Source organism: Phyllobates terribilis, unplaced genomic scaffold (assembly GCF_046119375.1).
Source record: "Phyllobates terribilis strain yellow unplaced genomic scaffold, ASM4611937v1 Scaffold_11__3_contigs__length_659146591, whole genome shotgun sequence".
In the NCBI taxonomy this organism is placed as follows: Eukaryota; Metazoa; Chordata; class Amphibia; order Anura; family Dendrobatidae; genus Phyllobates; species Phyllobates terribilis.
The window spans coordinates 601,865,854-601,875,314 of NW_027362771.1; the positions used below are offsets into that span (position 1 = coordinate 601,865,854).

General features: G+C 47.1%; 1 non-coding gene across 1 annotated transcript; it reads right to left on the reverse strand.

The window, feature by feature from the left end:
• Positions 1 to 9,092: 9,092 nt before the first annotated feature.
• On the reverse strand, positions 9,093 to 9,164 carry TRNAW-CCA (transfer RNA tryptophan (anticodon CCA)). The gene has a single exon. It is a non-coding gene; the product is annotated as a tRNA-Trp (tRNA).
• Between the last annotated feature and the right edge of the window lie 297 nt (positions 9,165 to 9,461).

The window sequence follows — 9,461 nt, forward strand, 5'->3', positions numbered from 1 at the left end:
CTTATCACTCCTAAACACTTTTTGCATAATAATTTGGAACACAGTGTACATGTGCTTTTCCACAAAACACCAGTGGTTCACGTAGTGAATCTTACAGTTCTAACTTGCCAACCGTGGTCTGTATGGAGTTGTTCAATAAAGGGCCCAAAATTAAGATAACATAGATGGGAGAGGTCTCTATGAATAGGAATTCCTAAGTATTTGATACCCTGTGAAGGCCAGGCAAAGGGAAAGTTGGACTGGATGGAATCCTATATGGATTTGGGGAGGGAGACATCGAGGGCCTCAGACTTCGCTGCATTGATTTTAAAATTTGACCATGTAACTAAGTGATCTATTTCAGCCATAACAGCATGGATGGATATATGTGATTGAGTGATATATACTAGGACATCATCAGCAAATAGAGAGCACTTGTACTCGGTGCCTCCCACCTCAATCCACCTAATATTGGGGTTTTGGCGAATTGATGAGAGCAGGTGCTCCGTCACTAGGATGTATAAGAGAGGGGACAGAGAACATCCCTGCCTTGTCCCATTGGTGATTGTGAAAGGTGATGAAAATGTTCTGACGCGCCCCCTGGGCCTTGGGACTAGAGATGAGCGGTGTTCGACTAGAACTGTTCGCCAATCTCAAATTCGAGCTGTTTTGGGCGGTGTTCGAGTTGTTCGACGAACCCGAACGATTTGTAAAAATTCGGCTGTTCGAGGTTATGTTCGATAACTGTTCGTGCACCAAAAGCGTGTCCTGCATGTCTGGCGCTATTTAGAGCACCAATCATGCAGGGATTGTCTGCCACTCACTGTAATGCCACAGCCATGGTGGTTGTGGCATTACAGTGATTGCCCAAATCGATGGGAACAGTGCCAACAGTGAAATATGAAAAGCCGGCAATTCAGCAGCGGCATACACCTGTACCCGACAATTTAGAACCGAAAGAATAGAGCTTCACACATATATTAGATAGATATAAACATGTCAGCCACATATATACGAAGTACAGTGAAAGTGCTGCTTACTGTACTTGTCATTTAGCGTAAAGGATTTATCAAAAAAAATAATAGTGTTTTCATGCACCGTCTCTTTAAAAAAGCCGGCCGGCAATTCCGCAGCGGTACCCGACAATTTATAACAGACAGAATAGAGCTTCACACATAGATTAGATAGATAGAAACATGTCAGTCACATATATATGAAGTACAGTGATAGTGTTGGTTACTGTACTTGTCATTTAGTATTAAAATAAAGGATTTATTATTAAAAAAATTGGTGTGGGGTTCCCCTTAATTTTAGGCTCTAGCGGAGGTTAAGCAGACGGCTGGGGCAGATGTTTGAAGCCTGGGAAGGGGGTAATACCCACGGAGCTTCCCAGGCTACTAATATCAGCCCCCAGCTGAATACATAGCCTTTACTAGCTATTAAAATGGGGGTCCCCCCAAAAAAAATGACGTGGGGTCCCCCCTAATTTAATAGCTAGCAAAGGCTAGGCAGACAGCTGGGGGCTGATATTAATAGCCCAGGAAGGGAGCCATGAATATTGGCCCCCTCCCAGGCTAGAAACACCAGCCGTCAGCCGCCCCAGAAATGGCGCATTCATAGGATGCGCCAATTCTGGCACTTAGCCTCGCTCTTCCACGCTGCCCTGGTGCGGTGGCAGGGGGTAATAGGGTTGGGGTTGATGTCAGCTTATAATGCCAGCTGACATCAAGCCCAGGTTAGTAATGGAGAGGCGTCTATAAGACACCCCCATTACTAACCCCATAGTCAAAGTTAAAAAAAACACAAACACCCAGAATAAAGTCCTTTAATTGAAATAAAGACACAATCCTTTATTGTTCTAAATTAAACCATACTTACCGTCACGCCCATTCCAGCTGAAGCCAACGATCTCCTGCAATAAAAGAAAAATAATAAAGCAACCTCATCCTTACCTTTCCATGGTTCCCACGACAGCTTCAGCTCTGCTACATCGAGATGACAGGCTGGACCGCAGCAGAACGCTGCCATCCAGCCTCTCATCCCGCAGACACTGAGAAGCGCAGGCTTGCTTGCGCTGCTCAGCGTCTCTCTGTGACGACATCCAGATGAGCCGAGTTCATGTCCAATGAACTCGGCTCACCTCATGCACGTCACTGACAGCGTGGGAAAATTCTCACGCTGAAGCGGTGAGTGCAGGAGAATTCTCCCACGCTGTCAGTGACGTGCATAAGGTGAGCTCATGTCAAATGAACTCAGCTCACCTCCTGCACGTCACTGACAGCGTGGGAGAATTCTCCTGCACTCAGCGCTTCAGCGTGAGAATTCTCCCACGCTGAAGCGCTGAGTGCAGGAGAATTTTCCCACGCTGTCAGTGACGTGCATAAGGTGAGCTCATGTCCAATGAACTCAGCTCACCTCCTGCACGTCACTGACAGCGTGGGAGAATTCTCCTGCACTCAGCGCTTCAGTGTGAGAATTCTCCCACGCTGAAGCGCTGAGTGCAGGAGAATTTTCCCACGCTGTCAGTGACGTGCATGAGGTGAGCCGAGTTCATTGGACATTAACTCGGCTCATCTGGATGCCCTCACAGAGAGACACTGTGGAGCGCAAGCAAGCCTGCGCTTCTCAGTGTCTGCGGGATGACAGGCTGGATGGCAGCGTTCTGCTGCGGTCCAGCCTGTCATCTCGATGTAGCAGAGCTGAAGCTGTCATGGGAACCATGGAAAGGTAAGGATGATGTTGCTTTATTATTTTTCTTTTATTTCAGGAGATCGTTGGCTTCAGCTGGAAGGGGCGTGATGGTAAGTATGGTTTTATTTAGAACAATAAAGAATTGTGTGTTTATTTCAATTAAAGGACTTTTTTCTGGGTGTTGTGTTTTTTTTAAATAATTTACTAGAAATTCATGGTGGTCATGTCTAATATTGGCGTGACCCCATGAATTTCGGGCTTAGGGCCAGCTGATAATGCCAAGCTGGCCCTAACCCCTTTATTACCCAGTGAGCCACCGCATCAGGGCCCTGGATGAGTTCCGTACAGCGCCAGAAGATGGCGCTTCTATGAACGCGCCATTTTCCGGGGTGGCTGCGGACTGCAATTTGCAGCGGGGGTGGCCCAGAAAGCTTGGGCCTCCCTGCGCTGCGGATTCCAGCCCCCAGCTGCCTAGTTGTACCTGGCTGGACACAAAAACAGGGCGAAGCCCCACGTCAATTTTCTTTAAATTATTTCATGAAATAATTAAGAAAAAAAGGGCTTCCCTATATTGTTGTGTCCGGCCAGGTACAAATAGGCAGCTGGTGGTTGGGGGCAGCCCGTTCCTGCCTGCTGTACCTGGCTGGACACAAATATAGTGCGAAGCCCCACGTCAATTTTTTTTAAGTTATTTCATGAATTTCCTGAAATAATTTAAAAAAATTGAAGTGGGGCTTCGCACTATATTTGTGTCCAGCCAGGTACAGCAGGCAGGAACGGGCTGCCCCCATCCACCAGCTGCCTATTTGTACCTGGCCGGACACAACAATATAGGGAAGCCCTTTTTTTCTTAATTATTTCATGAATTTCATGAAATAATTAAAAAAAATTGAAGTGGGGCTTCGCACTATATTTGTGTCCAGCCAGGTACAGCAGGCAGGAACGGGCTGCCCCCAACCACCAGCTGCCTATTTGTACCTGGCCGGACACAACAATATAGGGAAGGCCTTTTTTTCTTAATTATTTCATGAATTTCATGAAATAATTAAAAAAAAAGTACGTGGGGCTTCGCCCTATTTTTGTGTCCAGCCAGGTACAACTAGGCAGCTGGGGGCTGGAATCTGCAGCGCAGGGAGGCCCAAGCTTTCTGGGCCCCCCCCCGCTACAAATTGCAGTCCGCAGCCACCCCGGAAAATGGCGCGTTCATAGAAGCGCCATCTTCTGGCGCTGTACCCAACTCATCCAGGGCCCTGGTGCGGTGGCTCACTGGGTAATAAAGGGGTTAGGGCCAGCTTGGTATTATCAGCTGGCCCCAAGCCCAAAATTCATGGGGTCACGCCAGTATTAGACATGACCGCCATGAATTTCTAGTAAAGTATTTAAAAAAAACACAACACCCAGAATAAAGTCCTTTAATTGAAATAAAGACACAATTCTTTATTGTTCTAAATTAAACCATACTTACCATCACACCCATTCCAGCTGAAGCCAACGATCTCCTGCAATAAAAGAAAAATAATAAACCAACCTCATCCTTACCTTTCCATGGTTCCCACGACAGCTTCAGCTCTGCTACATCGAGATGACTGGCTGGACCGCAGCAGAACGCTGCCATCCAGTCTGTCATCCCGCAGACACTGAGAAGCGCAGGCATGCTTGCGCTCCTCACTGTCTCGCTGTGACGGCATCCAGATGAGTCGAGGTCATGTCCAATGAACTCGGCTCACCTCATGCACGTCACTGACAGCGTGGTAAAATTCTCACGCTGAAGTGCTGAGTGCAGGAGAATTCTCCCACGCTGTCAGTGATGTGCATGAGGTGAGCTCATGTCCAATGAACTCAGCTCACCTCCTGCACGTCACTGACAGCGTGGGAAAATTCTCCTGCAATCAGCGCTTCAGCGTGAGAATTTTCCCACGCTGTCAGTGACGTGCATGAGGTGAGCCGAGTTCATTGGACATGAACTCGGCTCATCTGGATGTCGTCAGAGAGAGACGCTGAGCAGCGCAAGCAAGCCTGCGATTCTCAGTGTCTGCGGGATGACAGGCTGGATGGCAGCGTTCTGCTGCGGTCCAGCCTGTCATCTCGATGTAGCAGAGCTGAAGCTGTCGTGGGAACCATGGAAAGGTAAGGATGAGGTTGCTTTATTATTTTTCTTTTATTGCAGGAGATCGTTGGCTTCAGCTGGAATGGGCGTGATGGTAAGTATGGTTTAATTTAGAACAATAAAGGATTGTGTCTTTATTTCAATTAAAGGACTTTATTCTGGGTGTTTGTGTTTTTTTTAACTTTGACTATGGGGTTAGTAATGGGGGTGTCTTATAGACGCCTCTCCATTACTAACCTGGGCTTGATGTCAGCTGGCATTATAAGCTGACATCAACCCCAACCCTATTACCCCCTGCCACCGCACCAGGGCAGCGTGGAAGAGCGAGGCTAAGTGCCAGAATTGGCGCATCCTATGAATGCACCATTTCTGGGGCGGCTGACGGCTGGTGTTTCTAGCCTGGGAGGGGGCCAATATTCATGGCTCCCTTCCTGGGCTATTAATATCAGCCCCCAGCTGTCTGCCTAGCCTTTGCTAGCTATTAAATTAGGGGGGACCCCACGTCATTTTTTTGGGGGGGTCCCCCATTTTAATAGCTAGTAAAGGCTATGTATTCAGCTGGGGGCTGATATTAGTAGCCTGGGAAGCTCCGTGGGTATTACCCCCTTCCCAGGCTTCAAACATCTGCCCCAGCCGTCTGCTTAACCTCCGCTAGAGCCTAAAATTAAGGGGAACCCCACGCCAATTTTTTTAATAATAAATCCTTTATTTTAATACTAAATGACAAGTACAGTAATCAACACTGTCACTGTACTTCATATATATGTGACTGACATGTTTCTATCTATCTAATCTATGTGTGATGCTCTATCTTTCTGTTCTAAATTGTCGGGTACCGCTGCTGAATTGCCGGCCGGCTTTTTTAAAGAGACAGTGCATGAAAACACTATTATTTTTTTAAATAAATCCTTTACACTAAATGACAAGTATAGTAAGCAACACTATCACTGTACTTATTATATATGTGACTGACATGTTTCTATCTATCTAATCTATGTGTGAAGCTCTATTCTTTCTGTTCTAAATTGTCGGGTACAGATGCTGAATTGCCGGCCGGCTTTTTTAAAGAGACGGTGCATGAAAACACTAATATTTTTTTTAATAAATCCTTTACACTAAATGACAAGTGCAGTAACCAACACTGTCACTGTGCTTCTTATATGTGTGACTGACATGTTTCTATCTATCTAATCTATGTGTGATGCTCTATTCCTTCTTGTCTAAATTGTCGGGTACCGGTGTATGCCGCTGCTGAATTTGCCGGCCGGCTTTTTTAAAGAGAGTGTCTTCTGAGCAGGTTGTCAGCTTTTGGACACCTTTGCAGGTGTTTTCTATGTGTTTCTATGTGTTTTTGTTTGCCTGCCATTGGTTTTAACGGTGTTCGACGGTGTTCTAAGGTGTTCGACGAACAGTTCGACGAACAGTTCCTCGAACATCCCGGTGTTCGACGAACCGAACCGAACCCGAACACTACGGGGTGGCTCAACACTACTTGGGACACCCGGAGCCGGACCCTTTTTGGTGGATGCTGGTGGTTGTAGTCTCCGTGGCGGCAACCCGGTTCCGTGGCTCAGGGCGGTCAAACCAGTGTCAGAACTATTTATGTGGTTTTGATGTTTAAATGTCCGACTACGCCACCCGTGGATTGCGGTCAGAGTGAACCGCCACTCCAGGGCAGACCGCTGAGGCTGGTGTTGTGGGTGCAGCAGAGCGTAGCATAACTCCCCACGGGAGGAGTATAGCCTCAGGGCAGTGTATGCGGAGGATGGGGGTGATGGTGCAGGGCAGCAGCAGTAATGACACGGAGTCAGTGATGCAGTCCAGGGCCTTTACTCACAGTTCTTATTATCCAGACCACGTCTGCAGGTAACGGCTGCCCACGTCGTACTGTGCTCACCAGGTGAGGGGCTCAGACAACTCCCAGATAACTTTGGAGTGCTTCACAGGACCCCCTTTGTGTGTCCTTTGTCTGGCTTTTCTTACCAACCCTTCTGTCCGGCTGCCTCGGGCCTCCTCTTGGTAAACTTGGCGCCAGTTTCCCTGACCCTATGTGGTGCCTTCCTAGCGGGTGTAGCGAGGGGCTGCGCCACATAAAATGTCACAGCCTCCTGTTTCTAGTTGAGGGTCGTTTCCTGCCTCCACTAGTTTCGGGGACCGGTCTCCCCCTTTGGCCTGACCCCTCCACGCAGGTGGATTCGGGCGTGCGGTGGCGACTCGCCCGTCCGCACCCCTGAGATCCCTTCGTTCCTCGTTCCTGGAGCCTTCTCCGCTCCTCTTCCTTCCTTCTCCCTCTTCCAGGCCTGGGCCTCTGTTACTAGGCCCGCCTCCGGAGCAGAGCTCATGCAGAGCCCCTGCTCCCTGCCACTTCTGCTCAGACTTCTCTGCACTGAACTAAGATGGTGCCCACCTTTTATACTCCCTTCTCAATGCACCCAGGAACTGCTTCCTCCCTGCTCCTGCACTACAGGGTTCCCCTTCCTCAGTGTTCCCTCCCCCCACTCCAGCCAGGGACAGGGACTCTCGTGCCCATCTCATGGGCATATTGGTCGCCCTGCCCCACGGCAATGTGGTGTAATGCATGCAGGTGTCGGGTCCTGATCCACACTACATCCTTACCTGAGAGTGAGATATCACACCTCTGGGTGAGGTGCAATACCTCTGTAGCAACCGAGCCCTCAGGGTGCTACAGTTCCATTTATCTTCAGCCTAGGCGACGTATTGCGATACAGGGGCGTGATTTTGGCTATAAAAGGGTCCCCTAGACCCCTACCCCAAGCTTTTTAAGAGAATCATATATGGCGTGCCAGGAGACTCTATGGAATGCTTTCTCAGCATCCAACGAGAGTATCTAATTACAAATTTTTAACTGCATCTAGCCCAGGAAATACTTTGTGCCTAGTAGCAGGGTCTTCTAGTCAGCGGATTATCCCGGCTGTTAAGCAAGCTACACCACCTGTAGTTTGGACACTTCATTTTTTCAAAGGAAATGCTTCGGGACCACGGGATACTCAGTGAAGAGCATCAGGAGGCACCCCAAGGCATAGGGGCTCGGACTGGCAGTAGGATGCCTTGCGATGGACAGCCGAGCTCGATCCTTATAAAAGCTTTTTAACTGCAGCAGCTTTAGTGGACGCTACTGGAGCTGGAATTACGCGGCTACTGGCATGAGACTTGCCCTCCAATAGATCCTTGTAAATGGATTTAAAGTGTGTTTATTCAAATTAGAGAGACAATTTAAATTAAAAAGCTTAGAGCTGCCTCCACCACAGGGGAGCTCGCTCGACCCACCAGCGGACAGGCACCAGTATTGGGAGAGGGGGGCTGGCAGTCAGGGTTCACCGTGGCTCTGGCACAAACCCGGCGACACGGAGGTGGCACGGGCAGGAGCGGACTGAACGTGTCGGCTTCTCACTTTTTGGATTTTAGAAGGGCATGACATGCCTATATCTGTGTCTCCCCCTCCTTTTACTCATCCACCTCTTTTCTTTTCGCATGACTATATGTACTTGTCACTTTTCCATGTGTTAGTTGTGTCTTCTGAGCAGTTTGTCAGCTTTTGGACACCTTTGAAGGTGTTTTCTATGTGTTTCTATGTGTTTTTGTTTGCCTGCCATTGGTTTTAACGGTGTTCGACGAACAGTTCGACGAACACACGGGTGTTCGAAGAACCGAACCGAACTCGAACCCTACGGGGGTGGCTCAACACTATTTATAAGATATTAATCTATAACATTCAACTAAAAGACACTTTTTCAGACACTGTACTGACAGATAGCAACACAGCTTCAATTTTAATCCAGACATGGGTTAAGTTATGAAAAAGTTTTTTGACCACGAGGTGATTTGAACACGCAACCTTCTGATCTGGAGTCAGACATGCTACCGTTGCGCCACGCGATCATAAGAAAATAAACTTTCCGCCCATAATATAACTTACTTTAAAAGTGGCACACTTTCTCGAAATTTGCTACTTTTACTTACAGACTGAAAAAGACATAAACAAGGACGAATGAACATCTTGATATTGGGAATCCAGGGTTTTCCAGTTTAAAATTTATAGTCTGGTAAAGAACCCTTTTTATTTCTGGATTCAAAGATGACAATGCTATGATCAAAGTGAAAGAAGATCCCGATGTGACTTAAATATTCATTGTTTTGATTTCACTTCCTGATGATTTTTCTCATCAAATAATTGTTTATAAGATATTAATCTATAACATTCAACTAAAAGACACTTTTTCAGACACTGTGCTGACAGATAGCAACACAGCTTCAATTTTAATCCAGACATGGTTTAAGTTCTGAAAAAGTTTTTTGACCCCAACGTGATTTGAACACGTAACCTTCTGATCTGGAGTCAGATGCTCTACCGTTGCGCCACAAGGTCATATGAAAATAAACTTTCCGCCCATAATATAACTCACTTAAAAAGTGCATGAAGAAATCGTGGCACACCTTCTCGAAATTTGCTACTTTTACTTACAGACTGAAAAAGACATAAACAAGAACTAATGAACATCTTGATATTGGGAATGCAGGGTTTTCCAGTTTAAAATTTAGAATCTAGTAAAGATCCCTTTTTTCTTATGAATTCAAAGATGACAATGCTGTGATCAAAGTGAAAGGAGATCCCAACGTGCCTCAAATATTCAATGTATTGATTTCGCCTCCCGACGATTTTTCT